Raw genomic sequence first — 23,541 nt, 5'->3', positions numbered from 1 at the left:
CAAAAAGATTCTTATATTGATAAAATAATTCACTAATAAGGAAAGTTGAATTAATTTTATAATTTAAATAGAGTCAATTATGCATGGTAATTAATACAAATGAGGTTTGTGTGTATAATTGTTTATTGGAAAACAAATGGATATTCTTTCGCTGAGATTATATTCCCACAAAAAGTTATGTCCAATCTATCATCTTAATATAAAACAGTTAAAAACATAAAACATATAACATAATACTAATAAAAAAAATTATTATTATAATATTAAATAATATGAACACATTATTTTGAATGATATTCATTAAAACAAAGTTTCTTTTCTATCAAATATAAAAAAAAACATTACAAGTTGAACATTTTGTAAATAGTTTTGATTTTATTTATTTATTTTTATTGCACATTTCACACCCTATCTCTAATATTACATAATTTTAACCAGTTCATTAACCGCAATAGTATTTAGGGTTTCCTAGCAAACTGAACAAAATCAATAAAGACGTTTAGAGCGCGTCATTTCGTAGCTGACACACGCAGAGCAAATGACCGACAACGCCAACAAGTACATCGAGCATTTATATTCAATTCATTCCTTCGTCTAACATTCGAGTATGAGCTCATTATTAAATATTAAGATCATTCAAAATTAGTTCTCGTTTTGTGACAACAGAAATTATTGAATGTTGAAAATATTGTTGTCATAATAAATTGTAAAATAATGTAAAATAATATATAATATTACCCTCTCAGTAACCAATTCTGACTAACTGCCATCATCATGGTCGTAGGTAGAGTGGACACATACCCGCCTCCCACTGCGCTTCAAACTAAATTCTAATTCTTATACCAAACGTATTAAAAATTTTTATAAAACCAAAGTTTTACTATAAAATGGAAAGAATAAAAAAAAAATTATCAACTGCCCCCTTCCCCCCGATAAAATCCTAGCTACGCCCACGGCCATCAATTAATATCGTTCTTCGTATACATTGATTTATAATCGAATTAAAAAATAAAACATTAATTACTGACCTACATATATCCAATGACGAGTTTCGTTCATCATCAACAGTACGAAGTGATACAAAAATTTTATTTTGGACCTCCAACCGCATAATCTAATCATATTAAACGTGAATATTAAGTAAGCCTGAACGTTCGCACGAATAATAAAAATTTGGACGATATAAAAAATTATACGGGAGGTAAGTTCAATCAACCACACAAGCCCAGATTCACTTTGGGATGACCGTCTCGCCGATCATCAGTCGGACTAGTCCAAGACCGACGCGAAGCCGCAGCGCTTTAGGGTGTGTGGCATTCCTCATACCTCCACGACATGTACCGACTGACCAGTCATTAATATATTAACATTTAGGCTGGAACCGTAACACGGTAGAGCGGACGACAATGTTTCTACATTTAGCGACAACAAATATGGTTGCTGAACACTAGATGCCGCTATTATATACTATTTCGCATAGGTTTTTGATAATAAATTGTCCAATGTAAAAAGCAAAATATAAAAAGCGGACATCCGTTCGTATTCTAAGAAATGGTTTACCTTCACGAGCGTTACCACGTAGTCAGATTATTTTTTTTTGCGTGAGGTGAGGGGAAGAGGAATTGTATTTTGATTGTTCCGATTTCGCGACGACACTATTTAATATTTTTCCAATTTTTTTTTTTCACAAGGTTGTACTAAATACTCCTACAAATGATCTATTGTTCACAATTTAATTTTATTCGCCATTACAGTCATTTTGAGAAAACAAGTACGTTCTTTTTCTCAAAAATAACAACAACAAAAATGAAGTCTATAGTATTTTAGTTATTTTATCAACTTTTTATGCCATTTTATGATACAAAAAATGTCGCGCGATTATATTTATTGGAAACTATTATAAACCACAGGACATTAATAACCTTTAACATGAAGTAAGTATAAAGTAATAAATAATATGTATATCAAAATTTGTATAGATTATTACGAGTAGCATTCACTATACCTGTTAATTTAGCAGCCTGTGAAACGTCATTTTCTTCAATGTGACGAATAAAAAAATGGCAAGAATAACGATAAAACTAGAGCGGTTTTCAAATTTATCAATAATGAATATTTAATTTGAATAAGGTACATAATCATAAATCATATAACTAATTGTCTGGAAACTAACGTAATCATTGATGTATTTTCGACAACAAATAAACGTTTAGTGGGTAGTAATTTAATAGTGTATTAAATGTGTTTGAGATTTTTATCAATAATAAGGCACGGTTGGTTTTTCAATCAGTAGTAAATTATATTATTTACAAAATTCAAAACAACATTTCGCTATCTTAAAAGATGTCTGTTAATAAGTGTATTGCTGAGTTCGATCGTGTGGATGGTTATAGTGTCGAGTTGACTCCGTGTGTCATTTTAATATAATATTAAGTAATAATTCGAACGTGTCAAAAAGTGTTTTTTAGTGTGTAGATCAATCAAAAAGTGCGCTTGTTGTAAAATAGGTATATAAAAAGTGGCTAACGAATTTTACAGTTTATAAATTATAATATTGTAAATGCGCCGTAGACAAAAGGTGTTAATACACCTTGACACAGACGCACACACCACAATGTGGGCCTGTCTGTTTCAAGTGTTGCATATCAGCGACTCCTAATTTTAATGCTGATGGTGTCGTATGATATTATATTATTATTGAAAATACATGTACGTCTCATAATATTATATTGTGGTGATTGGTAAGCAGTGTAAAATGTTACGACTCATTTAGATAAATAGTTACCTTTGATTTTACATAGATAGATAGCTGAAAGTTATCTAAATAATTATCTAAAATAAAAAATTTACCTTTTTCGGTAAATTAATCTAGATAATAAATTCATCCGTACAACGAAAATAAAAATAAAAATTGTTGCTGTCAATGAAAAATAATTTATGGTATTATTAATTAATACGCGATTCTACTAAAAAAATACTAGAAATTTTTTTTTTAAATACTACATAATGATATAACATATTCATCTTATTCGCGAAGGGCCTGGTGCTCAAATATAGGAAATTTCATTATTATTTTGTGTTGGTGACACACTGATTTCGTGTTTCGTGACGTCTGACGCTCGGGCCATGGTATAAGTAATATTAGTAGGAGCGATTGAGTAATCTATATTATAATTTATAATATAACTGAGTCGGGCGCATATAAATTCCACCGATTTGTTTTTTTTTTAACCTGAAAAAAAAATGTAAATTTCACTAGTACATTTTTATTTTTATTTAGATATTCGGGATTTACCCTTTTACATTTGTGATAAATTAATTAGTATTACAGTATAGGTATGATATAAAATTATTAAACATGCAATAACAATAAAACAATAATAAGCAATAATAATAAATTACAATAGATAATAGGTACATAATTTATGTATAGATTTTATTATATTTTTGTGTACACACACAATAATGGTATTATTAATTATATCTAGGATCACAGTCGAAATTAAAGAAACTTTAAACGAATTATAACCAGATTATATTTTATAAAATGTTATATTCTTCGTAGTGTATATTTTCACATCGCAATCTGTTGAATAATTGAATAAATATTAGATTCTTGCGAATTTTTTGTGTAAATTGTAGACATAATTTATAAACTTAAATTGTCTGCCTAATGTAGTTAAGTACTGCTTTCTCCCTTGAACAATATAAATCGATTTCTTACGAGTTTAGTCGTTCGGTAATTTATTCAAACAAGAAAAATGACCATTCAAATACGATTAATGTATTATTTTCAAAACATTTATTTAATGAACAGTTTTACAGCTTAAATAAATTATATTTTTTTTATCTTTAATAACGGCAATCCGCATGTCTATAATCGAACGTTCTATTTGACATAACGGACTTCTATTATTACAATCTATAGAAATAATACTAATTTTTGTACACGTTACTACTAATTATAAAGATAGTAAATATAATAGTAATGACTAGTGTAAGGAAATTATTATAGGATCTAAAACGTGTAAAGTTTGTGTACATAAATGCATGAAAAAGTGTTAAATAATATGCAAAAAAATTGTTCAGTTTCGAAAAAAAAATCATTTTTTTTTAAACTGAAAAAAATACCTTAATAACATTCTGTCAATAGTGTATAACTAATTTACCAACAAATAAACAATAAATAGATTTACGATAAGTTTAATCGATAAATTATTGACGATAAGATAATATTTCGGCACATTAACGCAATATAAATTAAATGCACATCGCACCGTTGTCATCAAATTAATATTTGACTGCTACAATGACAATAAATACCTATATAAAAATGCAATATAATATTGAATTTAATACCTACTCAAAGTTTTTTAGAAAATATTAAATATATTTAATATGCATATAAAAATCAATAAAATTATACTTTTTCCCTATAATCGACGAAATATGCAAAAAGGGCATTTTAAATTTTCGATTGTTAAACTTATTATCATATAGTTTGGATTTATAGCTTGGTCTGCTGTAAATCCAAAGAATATAGAATAATATAGGTACTACAACTTTCGATCCCTAGTAATAACTACAATGAGTTGTATAGTATAACTGTTTAAAATAATGTCATAACATTTTATTGCAAATTGTTTTATATTTAATATTTTTTGACAGTTATATGTAGTAATGGAGACGTGTTTTTTTAACGTTAAAAATCACATTTTTTGATACAATTATATTTAATATTTATAATTAAATTAAAAATACATTTTTAGTTGAGTTGTTTTAATTGTAAATTGTATAAAAAAATGTACTTGCCGAAAAGAGTGACGCTTATATATGTTTTAAATATTAGACAATATGCGTGCTTATATAAATATTATCAATACGTTCTAGTATACGTCATACGCATTATAATTTATATAAGACGCGAGTACCTATTTATATAATTAGATTTGAAAATTAATTTTTTTTTTTTTTTGGTCGAAAAAAAATCATATTCAGTACGCTGGACGACAAAAGATAATTTCCATCGTTTCATATACAACTGACATCGAGAATTAAACTCTTGGCCCACACGTGACAAGAAAAATTTATTTTCACGCCGCGGCGTGTGCTTAGAATGACTGCAGTAAATTGTAATATTATAGCGCATATTTTCTTAACAAAAGTTTTTATATAAAACTATGTACGACTCAATAATATATTTTGAGGAAATTTGTGTATGGTTATTGTTGCACTAAATAATATATAAGTATTACTATATAATATATAGTAATAAGTATTATTCTGCACAGTCTGCACAAAGAACATCTCAAATGGACAGTACAATATAATCATAAATAACTGAATACACTACAACGTGTCATCCGGTATAGTGCCATATGTGTGCGCTGTGTGTGGTAATGACAATTTATTAATATTCAATGTATATTGTTGAAACACGTTTGGATAGTTTGCAGGACTATGCGACTTGACCACTGTCAAATTTAACACAATATGTGAAATACGGTCGCTGTTATTCCAGCATTTGACAAAAGACCGGATGAGAAATTTTAGGACTACCGTCAGTCTACCGATCAAGTATAGAGTTCATATAAACATCTTGTTAGAATACTAAGTGTATTAATGCATATACAATACATTGTATTATTTAAGTCTGAAAGAATATTGAACATAAAAATAAAATAACGGTCTCTTTATTCAAACCATTTGTATGATCTACTAAAAGACCCCCGGTGGTGAAGTGAAAATAGTAATATAATATGTTCACCAATGGATTACTTTTTATAGATAAACCTTCATTTATTATAAATGTGCTGTATTCATAATGATTAATGAGCGATTTTGAATATGATAGGCACTTTTCGAAATTAAAATCTAACTACTGAGAAAAGTAGCATCCACTCGATCAATTTATGATGCATCATGTACCTACGTTCCTTTAGAGAACTTATATTTTATAGTAATAGTCGTGCGTGCTTTCAATGTTTATGACAGATAAAAAGAATAAAAATATTATCGTAGTGTACCTACTGTACCTTTACATGTATAAATATTAAATATCACCATCTAAATATTAAACAAACGATTTTAGACACATTTTTGATTATAATATTTATGGCACACATGAAAACATTGAAAACACACCTAATATAGAGTATTATATACTTTTATAAAAATATAATAATATTTACATTTTTTTCGTAGAAGCCGGCACAGCTGAGTAAAATTAAACCAAACCGTTTATAAAATTAATTGTTATCTTATTTAAAATAAATGCATTATACAAAATATAGCATGCGGACACAGCTATACGACTCGGTCATCACCCACGTCCCACACTTATTCAGACGATCATTTACAACCGTCCAGTGGTACAATTCCAAGGAGCAAAGCCGCAGGGAAGCAGGCACTTGCGACTTGTTCCCAAAAAAATTGAAAATTAGGCGATAGGTGTATGTGTGTGTGTGCGTGTGTAGGTACGCTGTGTAGGTATATGGCGGATCCTATAGTAGTTATAGTACCTACAGATTATACAATTATATTGCACCTAAATGTAGTATACTGTATGATTGGCTCATAAAACTCATAATAATTATTAATGATGGTGGGTGGGCGTTGACTTGACCGGTAGAATTCTAGGTTTGTCCCCCGTAAAAACAAATGACTTGCGCCAATGAAACTATCGCCCAGCATCCACCACTATAGGTATAGTGTTTTTTCAACATCGGCCAAGACTTACAGTTAATACCGGATAGGTAGTATTGTTTTTGAATATTGCGAGCGTCGATCGTACAGAATTGTCTTGACAAAATCGAATAATTTATAATTATTCGTACGTGACAAGAGTCGCGATATTCTAGCTAGGTTGGTCCTCTTTATTTTGTTCTTTACTCTACTGTTTTCGGATAACGACCGTTGCGGCGGCTTAAAGCTCCGCCGCTGGCTCTGGACCGTCCGGTGTTTCTTTCTGCTCGCGGTGTACTTATAGTCAGTTTGTTAATTGTTTGTTCGTTACGTGTGCTACTGCTACAAGTATGCAAAATACTGTTTTGATCATTCTTCATAAGACATTATGGCAACATTTTGGATTTTTTATTTTATTTTCCGCCGTTGTTGTCGAACCACCGCAGTATTTGTAGAACGTTTTAGCGCCTCTCTTTCCAATTCTAAAACACCAAAAATAATATGACTTATCAAATAAGACCTTATCCTTTATTTTATTTACAGTTTTTTTATTTGAAGTTTTGATCAAAATTTGTTAAATATAATATAATATTTGCGGATTTCAATTATTATGACAAGATTGAATGAGCTAGGTATGTAAGTAATTTTTAACTTGTGAAGTTAATTTAGAAAAATGTAAATTAATGATTAATTTTATAACTGATTATCTACAATCCACGGTATAACATAATAATTAAATCAGATAAAAAATTAAAATGTACCTATTATACATATTCGGTATTCATAAACAAAAATAGGTGTAATTAAATTATATTAAAAATAATATATAGAGGTAAAGGTAAAAATAATAATATCGATAGAAAAATAACAAAAAGGGAGGTCATGCAATAATACAAACAAACAAATAGAAGCTTTAATTATTTAAAAGTTAATTTTTTATGGGTTTTTGGTGTACTTGATAAATAGTATTAATGTTGAGAGATTCGAAATTAATATCTTTGAGTGAAACTAATATCATAATTACTAGATATGTGTTAAGGACGAAAACGTATTTGTAAAATCTTGTTGAGCTTTTTTTTTTACTATTATCATAGGCGTAGTTAGGGGGGGGCTTGGGGGACTTAGTTCCCCCAGTTCAGAAAATAGCCTCCCAAAATGCAGACGAAGTTCTCCACGAGTTGGTACATGTCTACCCATAAGAGAGCTACAGCTTCCCAAAAAATTTAACCACCCTACGTATATGACTATTACTAATATCATTATGAGATAATATTGAAAAACCTTTTAACATATTATTAGATAATTTATTCATTACCTACAGTAAGTTTAAAAAAAAATGTTATGAGTGTTATGACTAATATGACTGCTTTTTAGACAACATTTTATTTGAAAAATAAATAAAGATTTTCGATGTTAGATTATCGACCGTGTTATCGCGAGTCTGCATTAATCAATACTCAATAGCTAATAGGTACAATTAGTACTAAAAGTATATCAGATGTCTTTAGTTTGTAACAGTATGAAATTTTGATAATATAATCATAAATAAAGATATCGTATACGCCGAAAAATTCATAGTAATTCACTATCACAACATAATCGATTGCTGGAAATTTAAAAATTGTAACTTTAATAATTATGGTCATTATCAGAAAATGAATATGTGAGTAGTACACAATGCACAATACACATAATATGAGCTTTAGCTCGTAGTTACTTTTCCGTTCGCGTACACAAAAATATATAAGGTAATTGAAAAACTTATAATAATAATAAAAATCATATTTTAACATATTATTTCCATAAATTATTTAAAATATATAACATCTAAGTACCTACTTCTTTTCCTAAATCCATTGCTGGTGTTATCGGTATTATGGATAAAATATTGGTACTATATTTTTATCAAAAATATTTCACTCTCTGATGTAGTTGAAGATTTTGTTTTGAGTGAGTAGGTAACACCAAAACTTAATTGTAATATTATATAGACGGAGGCCAAATCTCTCACACATTCAAGTCTTTTACTCCATTTTACAACATTAAAATAACTCTACACTTAAAAGTATAATATATGGTATAATGTTTATATTTTATATATAATATATATCATATTTGTTTATTATTTATTTTACATTAATTAATGATTAAAAAATAAATATTTCACTTTCTAAAGAATTTTAGTTTATAGTGTTCAATATTTTAAGTTTTATAAGTAGGTTACCTGTATTAGGTATTAGGTACTTATATTATTTAATAATATTACATTTTGATTTACTATTTAAATATATTATTAAAGAATTATTAATACAAGTACCTAATTATTAAGTATTGTAGTAATGCATGAATAAAGTGTGTGTGTTGTATATATTATGTATTTACCATTTTTGATCATAATATATAATTTCATTTATATTTATAATTTATCATCTATATATACAATGTCAGACTAAAAGCATTTTTTAGATAAAAGTTTAATTTAATACATTTCTAGTATACTTCCAAAACTTTTATGAATTTAAAACATGTTTTATAAAAAACATTTTTTTTTTTAGAATCCTTACTAAACTTAGGTATTTGTTGAATGATCAGAATAACAATGAATTTTCGAAGTAAAAATTAAATTAAATTAAAGTTTTGAAGCTATTAGAAAATAATTTTTTTTAATTATCAGTTACTGCAGTATGCAGCTTACTCTCTTACTAATTAAACCATACGCATAACTAATTACTATTTTACATTAATTGACAATAGAACAAAATAAGATAACATTATATTATATTTTTTAATTTAATACACGTTTTATTTTTGAATATAATTTTGAAGAAAAATAAGTCAAATGTTATCATACTTCCTTTTAATAAAAACAACCCAATGTACATCACATAGGTAGTTAAAACAAACTTCAAATTGTATTTATTATACAATACAAACAATTTTGAATTACAAATTATTATTCTTATAAACTTATTTTAAAACAATATTCTAGTTAGTTCTGGTGAACTTTTTGCAACATTATTGATAACCATATCTTTATCAATATTAATCAGTAATAATGTTTCTATAATATCTTGTAAAATTAAAAATCTTAGTTTAATTTTAATATTTTTTAATTTTTAAAATGTGTGCTCACTTATCACTTGAATACATGGCAATGTCAATGCAAATTTATAAGCATAGAAAATATTATTGAAACTACATGATTGTTGAACCATATCATATAAAATGTTAAAAGCACATCTTAAACAATTATTAAAAACTTTACAATCTAATGATTCTTTAGTAATATTGTTCTCTTTCAGAATCCGATGCATAGTTATAGTATTGATCATCGGTATCAGGCATTATTTTATTGAAAGTTTTAGTTATGGCATTAAATTGAAATTTTTGTGTAAAGTTATGGACATTGGGATGAAATTTATTAAATCTTTGATCAGAATAATCTCTCATTTTTTTAAATTTCATGTAATAAGTTTTTAGTCATGTTAAAAGCTGTAAGGTAATTTAATGAACGAGATTGAATAAATGTATAAATAGGAAAACTTACACTAAAAATTACAAGCTGCAATATAAGTATTATTATTTACAATTATTTAAAATAGTAAAAATATTTTTTGATCTTTTTTGCATTTCCATTTTAAAAATTATTATAAGACCTAAAACAAAAATGTAATAAAATAATAAATTGACAAGCCGAGGTTCTTGACTAGTTGAGGACCCTGTCAGCAAATGTTAACAAGCAATCTGGGCCAGTCCGAGCTTGTATATATATATATATATACTATGCACACACTCTAGCTTACTACCTTCTCACATATATATGTGTGTGTGTGTTTTTATACGTGCATATACTCGTATATATACATGAGGATTTAATTATAAGACAATTTTAGTTTTTACTTACCTAAATCCAACTAGTAGCTTATCAATGATTAAGAGATGGATTTGATATTTGGTTTTTAATTTAAATTTAAAATACACTCACTGTGTTTGATGTATTTAACAAAATATATTTATTGTTTAAAATATAATACATAAAAATAATAATAATTTTATATCAAGTCACTTATTACCTGTGAGCTTATGATCATCGCTGAAGGCTTACACAGGGAGACTGCCTTTGTAGGGATCCAGCAGATGGTCAATGGGTACAGTCTGAGTGGATGGCACATTTTTGTTTTAATTGAAGACATAACACTATAAGTTATAGATGACTATACATAATGAAGACAAATGTGTAAATATGTCTACATCAAGATTACGATGATGACACCCTTTCTAGTTATTGAATATAAAGGGTGGCCGTCAATAGATAGTAAGTACTTGTGCTTATATTTAAGTATAAAAAATATTTTTTTAATTTCAAATTAAAATAGTACACACAATCTGTGCTTTTTAGTATAGTAAGAATATGTTTTAATAGAAGAAAATTTTACATGCGTTATTTAAGTAAAAAGTCACCCATTAGTGATACTTTATGTAGGAAAAAAAATAAAAAAATAATTTTAATTTTATATTTTGTGATTTAAATATATTTTTCACTTTTTCAGTTGTTAAGTACCTATCAATAGAAGTAAATATTGAACAATTTTCTTACACAGTATTTAATTTTATAATAAGATACAATATATAATTTTGTATATTTTATATAAAACTCTTACCTAAACATAAATATAAAAAAAAAATCAGCAATAAAATGGCAATAGACAATAGTTAGGTGAATAAGAATTCAATTGTTGTACAAGTTGAACTAAACAAGTGATTAAGTTGATAAAAGTATAAAATTATTAACTGTCAACCTCAAAATATACCGAAGACTAAACTTAAATTATTTATTTATAATTTTGAATTAGCATTTGTATCTTTATTAATATAATGTTTCTGATTGTTAAGCATGTTTCTTTATTATTATCATTCTTTACACAGAAGACAGAATCAATTGCTTCAATATTACTCCAAATATTGACAGTTTTAGTTAAATATTTTTCACTGAATTAATTTTCTATGTAAAACGCCCACAATTTTTAGATATAACTATTTAAGAATAACTAATTCAAATAAATGCAGTTACAATAATGCCTCTTACAACATAAAATTACACAACAACCAGTCATTAGTTTATTTTTACTAATAGTTTGAGACTCAATATTAAAAACATTGATATGGACTTTTAGATTTATATATTATAATAATGTACAACAAATGGGTTCTTTAACTTGGCATAGCATCAATAATTAAAGTAAGATGCGTTTTATTAAATCTTTGTATGATATTATGTTTTAAAATCCTACATTTGATGAAGTCCATTCAATCATATTTTTTACTTAATTAAAATATATAATTTACAACCTTATTTTCATTACATACACTTTAAAATTTTGTATGTTTGTTGCTCTGCCATGGTCAATAATGAACAATAAATAACAAAAAGGTAAAATTAAAATTTTAATCTATTAATTTGATATTTTGATTATTATATTTATTTATCTCAACTCTTATTCATATATAACTTTTATATCTTAGGTTACACAAATAGTTCTTAATACAGCGTGAAAAAATAACTTTAAACATTGTTGCTAGGAAAGGAAAATCAAAATAATTTTAATGATTATAAAATGTATAATAAAATAACACAAATCATTAATAATTAATATTAAAATTTTATTTTATTTATGCAAAAATGAATTTTAACACATAATTTCTTCGGTATCAAAAATAAACTGGTATTTTGGTGGAGGCTGAAAATGATAAATAAAAATAAAAATAAAGATATTATATAACTAGATTTTAGTACATTTGAAAATATAAAATTTTTTAATTTTTTTTGGTAACCATCTCTTTAATTATTGAATAAAATGTAGTTGCTCTGGTAAATACTTAAAAATAATAAGCCTTTAAAATATAGTTGATAGATGTAAAAGTTTTATTTTAAGAATTGTAATATGCCATATTTTGTTTATCAGAAGGGAGTTATAAATTAGTAAATAACATTTTAATACTTTTAAAGTATGTGCATTTGCAGCTTTTATTAATAAGCTTAACAATATTTTACATTGTTTATTAAATCATTATAGTATTTAAACTAAAAGTGCTTAATATTGATAACACACATATTTATGGCATAAAGAACCAAGCATTCTTAAAACAGTTTGTATAGTTTTTTCTATAAGTTTAAATGATTGAAAATTTATAATTTATTGAAAAATTATGAATATATTTACTAATATTTTAATAAATTAGTAATTTTACTATTAAAAATATTTTTCAAAATAAACAAAAGTATAGTAAAAATGTGTTAAAAAAAATTACCCCGAATTCCACAATAGGATTTGGATTTGGTAAATTCTTGATTACTTCTATTATTTGTTTGCGGTTTTCATTCACATTGTCATCATCATACCACTTTTCAAACATATCAAAAATACGCATACCTATATCCTTGGCAGACAAATCATCAATTTCCAAATGAAAGTCATCTTCCAAACCTTTTTTAATCTTGTCAAAGAATTTATGTCTACCATTGACAGCTAAATTAAATAAATTAATATTAATTATAATTTAATGAATAGTAAATACCAATAATTTATTATTGTTAATTCTTAAGAATTCACATTTTATTTATCAAGAAAAGGAAGAATTCAAATATATAAGATATGCATAATAATATAACTATTGAGTATTAATAATTATTAAAGAAATTAATAAAAATATAAAATATATAGATACAAACCATAAATTAAAACACAATCCATTAAATTCTGTATAAATGTCCTTATATCATTATATGCATTAATGCGCAAAACTCCTGAGGTACGATCAACAACTGTCTTAAAAAAAAATTAATATTACAAAAAAACACTAGAGAAAACAGTAGCAATTTAATTAAGTTCTACTCACTTTCAAATCTGACCAATTGTTGAACACTACAGAGATAATGTTTAGAAAATTTACTTCATCGTTCCATTCAAAATATTTGTTTTCTAATTCCATTTGGGAACTTGAACTCATCATGTTCATCTGCAGTAATCGACACAACCAAATCAGTGAATCACAAAGATCAAAATATACCACCAAAGAGATATATTTAAATACAGGGCAACGACAACAGATCAAGGCGGCAACCAAGTAAACACTGATAGCAGAATAAAAATATGGTATGAGATGCTAGGTTATTTTTAATAGGTATGTTCATACTTGTTATCATACAACATATCTATAAGATATTACGAGAGCTCTATCTAGGTATGATTGTGTAACAGATACGAGTAAAAAAGTACCCAATAACAGAGTTACAGTAGATAGGTAGGTACAATAATAATAAAATATGAAAAATAATTTTGTTTTGTTTAAACTTTAAAATATAATGAATTTTGTGTCAATCGCCTGTAAACATTATTATTTATTAATAATTGGTTATCACTTATCAGTTATGTTTTTATTGTTGTTATTATTTAATAAGAGTGATCCAACGTTAAATACAAGTAAATTATCTATACTATTAAAGCAAGTCCCGATTTTTTGTCACGCATACAAATCCACACCGTTGAACGTATCGTTACAAAACTTTTTATTGTTATATTTGACAATCTGCTGAAAGTTTTAGCATCACTTTTGTGAAAAAAATAAAAATAAAGTTCTTGAAAAATTAAAAAATAAAGCTAATTTTTTGGGTTTCTCCGCGAGGTCTATTTTTTTTCAGAGTTTTACCAAATACTCTCCTAAGTCCTAAGTGACATCACATCTCTAAATTTTTAAATTTTTTATCTGTAAGGGGTGTATTGTATTAAATGTTCTAATTTTCTGACCTACAAATTAATATATTACATTACTCTGCATACAGTTCAATTGCTCTTCACATAAAAAAAAAAAGTTGTAAGATAGATAGACAGGATTTTTGGAGCCATGAAACAACCTTACAATTAGCAAACAACTATACACGGGGGAGGAGCACGTGGGTGACAGCTATAGGTGTTTTGAATTATCTTAACATTTAAATAATGTTTTTGTTAATTACAGGTGGATATAATTGATAATTTAAAAACAGTTTCACAGATTGCTTATTAAAATTATACTTATAACTTTTAACAAATTGTCTAACATTTAAAAAAAATATCTGTGATTGGATTTCATTTTTCTTGTGGTAAAGATCAAAAACTAATTTTAAATAATTTAAACTTAACGTTGCTTATACCAAGACTATGACATAATGTAGTCGAATTGAGAAATCGTGGCCTTGAATATCACTTGCTTTAAACATATCGGTTAATTAGGTAAACAAACGTATATTTTTTTAAGGCCCGGATTTCAAATCACGCAGGTAAGCAAAAATCCGATCAGTTGATTGTGTGCCGTCTATAAATTGCTCCATATTTATACATTTTTAAGATCGAGTGTTCGGCCCAATACAAATCATGACTAACAATCAGGCCCTGATTTACGCAAGTGCAGATGGAGCACTTGCATTTGGCCCCCAATTTTGGAGGGCCCCTGATCTCCGTGAATTGTAGAAAATTTTCTATGTTAAAATTTTTTTTTAAATTAATTATTTTTAATAAATTATAATTCCCATAGACCTTATACTAGTATAAGTCATTCCACACCTCAATACAACATATTAAAATAATAACAATAGAGAATTGTTTGAAGATCGGAAATATTTGATACATAATAAGTAATAACTATTTATATATTTCTTCCAGCCCAGTATTTAATGATTAAACCGTCGTTGGTGACGCATTTCGCTCCCACAATTACCATTTTTAGAACCATTGGTTTAGGTTATTCAGTTATCCACGGAAATGAATAGCGAAAAACATTAATTAAATGTTATAAATAAACTAATATAGTTATTGTTGTCCAATGTTGTCGTACATGTTAGACGTTAATGTTGTGCCCGCACATCACTGATCACTTTACCATATATCATTTATGACAATATTATTATCTTTTTATTTTATTATTATGAATATTATGCTTTAGCCATTAGTCGTTACCTATTTCATATTTGTATATTTGTCAGTACCGTGGTTTATAAATGTGTACGCTCATCGCTTACACGAGTCTCACGTGTATTTGAATAGGTGAGCATTAATGTAATAATTTATAATATTCGAAACTTTTTTTTTTTTTTAATTTTCATGAATATTATTTAGACTTCTAAATATAATTGTTTTAAAAGTTAAATACTAATATGTCGCGGCAGTATTTAAGCGGGGCGGTTAAACGAAAACTTAAATTAGAAAAAGAAGAACAAAAAAAAAAAAAGCTATTGGGGTCTATGGATCGATTATTTAATAAAATACTAGGTAAGTGCTAGGTTACTAAAACATAAAATATAATATAAATTATAATACCTATAATTATTTAACTAATGAGTTTATCATTTCCATCTGAAATAATGTGTGTTCATTTAAATGCATTGTGTTATGATGAATATTTTTAATGGTACTTGTTTAAAATTTAATAAAAACTTAAACGTCAAATTTATTAGTTTTTGAAATCTTTTGTTAACTAATTTTTATATCTAGTTGTTGTTTTATTTATGAAATATTTAAAAATTTTAAAAATATTTCTAGTCATTAACAAATGTGAACTAATGTAAGTACCTACTAATCTTTATTTGTTTTATTATATTTTATTAATACATGTAACTTTATAAGATACCATCTATTTACTGTACTTTTTCTGGAACATTTTTTTGACTTGTGGTGGTAGGGGTAGGGGGCCCCCAAAAATTGTGCACTTGGCCCTAATTTTATTAAATCAGGGACTGCTAACAATAGTGAATACGAACGAGTGGAGTCGTAGGGTGATAGCTCCTATCTTAGGTCGTATTATTTTTATAGTTCTATAAAAATCTTCCTTACCCCTCGAAAAACCATTGAATTTGTATTAATGACAAATACTTTTAACAGCTTAATCCAATACTTTAATAGCTGGGTTTAAAATATACTAAGAATTTTGAATCATCTATCATATAATTAATATAACTTCTTAAATTTAGTCTATTAGTAACACTCTTATAGATAATATATAATGATAAACTACAAGTAATTTATTTCTTATTTCATTAAAAAAAGTTATTGTTGGTTAGTGATATATATATATTGTATATTAATGGCATTTGGTAAGTGTTAACGTTGGTATCAACGGGGCCTTTAACAAGACTTCAAGAACGCTACTTCATAGGTCTATTGTATACAAATAATAATAATAATAATAATAATAATATATTTAAAGAGATGACATATCCATTTTATATTGTTTATAGTATACGTTATACTTATAAATTGAATATATTTTATTCTTCATGACACGTTATAATTTGATTACACATGTTTATTAAAAGCGAAAAAATACATTTCTTTAAAGCAACACTATCTATTGAATCGGTCCTGCTATGTTATGACATGTGTACCATTTAATTCTTTAAAGTGAAAAACTAAGTATGTATGTAAATATGTAACACAACTACATATTTAGGTTACAAATTGACTACGACATTTAGATTGGCTATTTACAAGGATTTGTCGTGTTTAAATAAAAATTAATTTAAATAATGATAATTATAATTTATGTAAACAATATTATACTTAGAAATTAAGTTTCTACGTAATATAAACTAAGAAGATAACAAAATATACGACAGACAGGCTTCATGAATAATTGTTTACAGGTATAATAGTATAATACATAAATAACGTGTACCTAGATACCTATAATAAAATTAAAATTAAATGCAAACGTATAGGTGTATTGTTTTTTTTTTTTATTACCTAATATTAGTTTTTAACAAATAAATATCATAGCTAATAATATTGTTGATAAACAATATTCTTTAAATAAAATAATACCAAATATTAAATTTTTTTCTTCATTTATACTACAACATAATTCAAAATAATCGTTTTAACCAAGTATAAACACTTGTTGCTTGTACGTATTTTTATTTCGTTTTAACATATTTCTATGGAAATTTATTACTATTATTTTTTTTTCATATCTGTGAATATGGTAAACACATGTACTCCTAAGTTAAATGTATGGTGCAGAGTCGCAATTTAGTAAAATATTATAAAGGCCTTTCCAAGTCCCGACATTACGGCGTCACCACATACTGCGATATAATAATAAGAATATAATATATTATATTATTATTGTTCAGATGCGAGTCGCCAAAACACAATTATCTACCACACATCGCCTACAGTCACCACCCTCGTGCGCAGAGAGGGTTTTGTTCCACGACTCTGAATAACGATCACCGTGACGATCCCTCGAAACGAACCTTCTTTTTTTGTGCGTGTTTTACACGCATCTACGTTTCGGGTAAATCATACGAAAAAAAAAAATAACGCACAGTATATTTCTAATATATTTTATTCATATACTGACACCAATGGGGCGTGTAAGACATGGTATAAACTGTATAATGTATTATTGAACAGACGTATGTATTATATATAAATAATATATATTGTACTGCGTCGGTGTTTTTTATTTGTAAGACGAGTGTTTGATTTATCTGTTTCTTTATATTTAAACGAATAAATATAATAGGTGCCCACCTATATTATAGACATTTACCGACCTGTGTGGAGCCAAACTAGTGACTATAAGATCTCATGATATTTGTGCGGGTTGTATGGATTTGGTGTATAGGTGCGTTGTCGCGCCGCGCTGGCGTCAATTGCTGCAGACAGCAGTACCTTACCTACCTAAATATTATGGCGCCCTTAACACGATGCATTATAATTGTTCCATTTTCACGTGAAACCGTAGATGTATTTATAATGGTTATTGATAAGATTTATAACGGATGACGCCGGTGACGGGTTCAAAACATTTTTACAATAAAAACCCCAAACAAAACGTATAGGCTGTATAGTGTACCCGATTAAAATACAATACTTATACTGGCTACATTGTAATACGAGCATAGTGAATGGTGAGAATTTCTACTGCGTAGTTATATGGTGATGTTTTTGTGCCATTTACAATAATATATTTTAATACTTTTAAAAATAAAGATCGAAAATCGATTTAATTCTGAGGGTTGAAATAAATGTAAAGATTTCGAATTTTGTAAAAATATACAGAAATGTACAAATAAAATTTCACCATTAGATTCAAATTCTTATAATTTGTAAAGATAACTGAAAAAAATCTAAAAAAAATGAAAATAAAAAGTAATAAGCGATTATAATTTATAAATCCGCGCTATAATTATAATTTAATACCAACAAAATTATTTTTAATGTTTCTACTTTACAACATGTTATTTTACACAACTTTTTTAAAATTTTTGCTTAATATGCAATATATTTCGAATTTTGTAGAAATATGCAATAATCATTAAATATGCAGAAATATGCAAAAAAAAATTTCACCATTAAATTCAAATTGTTATGATTCGTGAAGATAACTGACAAAAATCCAAAAAAGTAAAAGGGAAAAAAAAATAAGCAATTGCATAGAAATTCGCGCTCTAATTATGACATAGAATATAGTCTGTTTTGAAATTACGTGGAAATAATTGGTTTTGAAAAAATATTTGGAGTATACCTAATTGTATTTTGCCGCATTTTAAAAACCTATATAATACTTACCTGAAAAATGGAATGTTTTGATTTAATTTGACCACGGCATTAGATTATTATGGTTCTTTTTTTCCACAAGAAATTACGTTTAAAATAATTTATAATATTTTAGAAATAGTATTTAAATTTTGAAATTGTACACTTAAATTTATTATATAGTGTTTAAATTGTATTATTGTCTATTATTTCGAGAAAAAAAACATATTTTATATTATTATTTTTTACCTACTTTTTTAGTTATTTTAGTTTCCAAATATGATTACCTGCTGTAATGGTTAATTAATGATCGAAACGAAAGTAATTCAAACATTATATTTTTCTGTCTTGGTGCCAATTCTTTCTTACCCTTCATTTAAAATATAATGAACCTTCATCTAAACCAGTCACACACACACGCACATACACGTGCCGCGCTCGCGCTCGCTCACATGTTTTAATATTTTCATACTTAAAATTAACATTGAACTCCAAAACAAATTGTTTATAAATTCTGGTAGATAACGATGTATATAATATAATGTAATGTAAATAATATTATAATATGTGTTATGCTCAATAAAATATGTTAAATAGTAATAATAGTATTCAGACACTTAGATTTGTCATTGTATAGTACAATAATCTGTTTTTTACGTAATGTAAAAGCGATCATCGGTAGCTATACATTTTGTAATACATACATAATATTATAATAGACCATACAGCCGGGCAACCACAGTTACTATTGTGGGCTGAACCGATGACCCCGCAACGCCACACTACCATTCTAGGTATATGCGTACAGTAATACTAGAATACAATATACTATCAACATAAAACCCTAAAAGATTTACATTTTTGTAGTTTTCTATGATACATGTTGTGGTGGAGATTTTTAAAATGCGATCAACTGATAAACCGTTTGTTCAGTTCGAAATATAATTATCATTAATTTACATGAACGTATACGATTTCTGTTCTTCAATTACCTGTTCTATCTTTATAAGAGCATTGAAACAGTTGCTTTTATCTTTAGTCGTAATATAACGCGTGTAATTCACGCGTTAAAAAATGTAAAACTTGTTAAGCCGATGTTTGATAGGAAATTCGTACTAGCTCTGTAATATAATATAATATGATGTGCATTGTCGTGGATTTGATTCAGGGTTGGAATGTAACAATTAGTTTTGTTTAAAATATTTGAAAAAACTTATAATTGTTTAGCGATTTTTTTTATGAAGCATACATTTTGTTTGTAGTTCAAAGTACATACAGCCAGAGTATAGATAATTTAAGAATGAAAATACTTTATAATGTACTATATATTGCACTTTAAATAAAGCATTGTTAAATAAACAATTTTTTTTTTCTATAAAATGTTTAAAACATTACAAAAAAAGAACATTAAAAAAAAAAAAATAATCAAAACAAAAAAAAAACGTTTTAAACAAATAAAAAGTTTGTTTTGTATTAATAAAAAAACTATATTTTTATTTTTGTTTGATCCCTTATTGACTCGAGGCACATCTTTTATTTCATTTTTTAATTTTCTCGGAATTTTATCAGTTCAGCTAGCTATACATAAATTACACTACAAACGGGAGAAGGATAATAATGTATTTATTTTATGATTTAAGTATTGTTTATTGTCTTTTTAACTTTTATCAAAAATTTACCATAATTTTTTTGTCTTATATAATCTACAAAATATATAACTATGATTTATAAACGTATATATTATTTAAGGTTTATATTATTGAATTCAGTAGCATATTTTCCATTAATATTTAACAATATAGATCTAATTATAGGATGCTAAATGATGTAACTCCCACAGTAAACATACTACACAATGATTTGTCAAATCTTAAGTATTAACGCCCTATAAAAATTACATAGGTACATATAAATTACAGCCCAAGTTTTTTTTTCTTCGTATATGTTTACTAAGTAAAAATATAAAAATTAAATGTTATATGCTATTAAATTTAAACTTCCATCCTATCAGCATTCACATTACACAGTGTCTGTAGTATTATTGTTGCAGGTAGATTAAAAATTTTATTTTGCAATTTGATTTTAACATGTACTCATATATTTACAAAAATTAATAATTTGGCATAAATAAAAATTCGGTTAATATATTTTTTAATTTATTAATCTGAATCGGTTAATTTAAAACGTAGTACCTCCACTGGGAGGCCTCTACAATCCGTCTAACCTGTCATTATTATTATTATTATTTATTTATTTATTTATTTTTTTTTTTTATTTAATTTAATTTAGCTTCTATCATTAATTATTCTTATTGTTCATTTTTTGAAACAGATTGAATAAAATAATATGTACCAAAAAACAAAATTTTAAATTACCCATCAATATTAAACAGTTAACGATAATTTATATGATATTCATATCTTAAAATTATAAAAAATAAAACATTTATATAATTATAATATGTTATAAACCTATATTAAAATTATCGAAAGTCGAACTAGCAGCAATAATATTAAAATGTATGAATGTATGATATACACAAGCCATACTGTCATACCTTAAAATCATAGACCTTAAGGTCTATGCATAAAATAGTAAATATTTTATATTTACCACAATTCAGGTATAATGTAAAAAATTGGAGCTGCAATAGGGTTTAATTTATACGAAATTTCGGATCACAAATCGGATTAGATTTTATCCGTATATCTTTGGAACACAAAAAATATGCAGTTAACGTTATTGTTGACACGCACTTTATACATTTTATTTTATTTTTACAAATGTATTAAAGTAATAATTATTATTATAAGTACCTTGAACATCAAGCTCTCTTTATGCAATTCAGAATTTGGCATCCTGAGCAATTGCTTCCCTGAATCCTTCTCTCTAAATATATTACCGATCAAATCATTTTAGAAACGAATTCCATTTTAAAATAAAAATTGTCATATTATAATGAGTACTTAACCTAACCTTTTATACGACTATATTATTGTAATACATTACATAATATTAAAATGTTATATTAATGTTATGTTTACATACATTACGGTTAATATCGTTTTTTGTTTTAAATCACAAATAAATGAACTAAAAAAAAAGAAAAAGAACTGTTTATTTGACTAACAAAATTATACTGCAGATAAAAATCATAAATATTACTGCGCATATCAATAGATATTTTAATAATAAATGTTATAAGTAAAATATGTATGACTTAAAATGTGAGCGTGTGACCCGTCTGTATTCAGGTATTTGAATATGTAAATTGTAAATATTGGTTATATAAATTCAACTGTCAAATATCTCAGTGGCTATTTATCTGATAATCCAAAGTAAAATGGATAATTGATAGACCATAATTTATGTGTATAGAATATAGAAAATATATTATATGCTCAATGTGTATTATAATAATAATTAGTATAACGATTTATTTTATTTATTTAATGTATAAAAACATTATTTTATCAATTTAAAATACAATATTATATTAATAATTTCACAACCTTTAGATGTCAATAAATAAATTTTTATTAATAAAGAAAATCATAATGTAGTGATTTATCTCAGGTAAACAATTAAACAAAAGCCAAAATAATCTTGTAGTTAATACTAAAAAATACATTATAGTTTGTCCCTATACTATGTGACAAGTTTAAAATTTGGGGTGTGAAATTCATAATTTATGACCTTGAATTATTGTGTTGCAAAAACAAGGTATTTTGGTAAATTTAGATACTGATCAAATAAAAATAAATATTGTACTCCTATAGTTGTAATGGTTAATATTTACTAAAGGAATTTCAAAAATATATTGCTTCAGACCGGCACTCATACTTAACCCCGACCTGGGTTTTGTTAGATTACATTGTAGAAATCTGGGATCCCCTGTCAGTTATCCGTGTACGTCGTACCTAATAAATAAAATAATAATAATGAAATCTCATTTTTATATTGCGTTTACTGCGTAATGGGCGTGCCATGGCGGTATAGTATCTGTTATCGTTTTTTATGGTTATAAATTTCCTTATTAAAAATAAAATATACATATTATTATTAAAAAAAAAACAGGTTTTGCCACTTAAACACGTTACATTCCAACCCCGTCGCTATGTATAGGAATGTGTTTTTCACTGCCGTAGTTCACTCCCCTACAACGTCACTTGATCGGTGACCATTTACCGACCGATCAGCCATGAAAGGCAAAGGTTTTAAGTTTATTAATATGACATAGGTAATTTATCTTTTTTTATTCAGTTTTGCGGCTCGACCGCCA

Source organism: Melanaphis sacchari, unplaced genomic scaffold, assembly GCF_002803265.2.
Source record: "Melanaphis sacchari strain LSU unplaced genomic scaffold, SCAv2.0 Contig32_pilon_pilon, whole genome shotgun sequence".
Taxonomy (NCBI): Eukaryota; Metazoa; Arthropoda; class Insecta; order Hemiptera; family Aphididae; genus Melanaphis; species Melanaphis sacchari.
Note: the sequence above shows the minus strand (reverse complement) of the source record.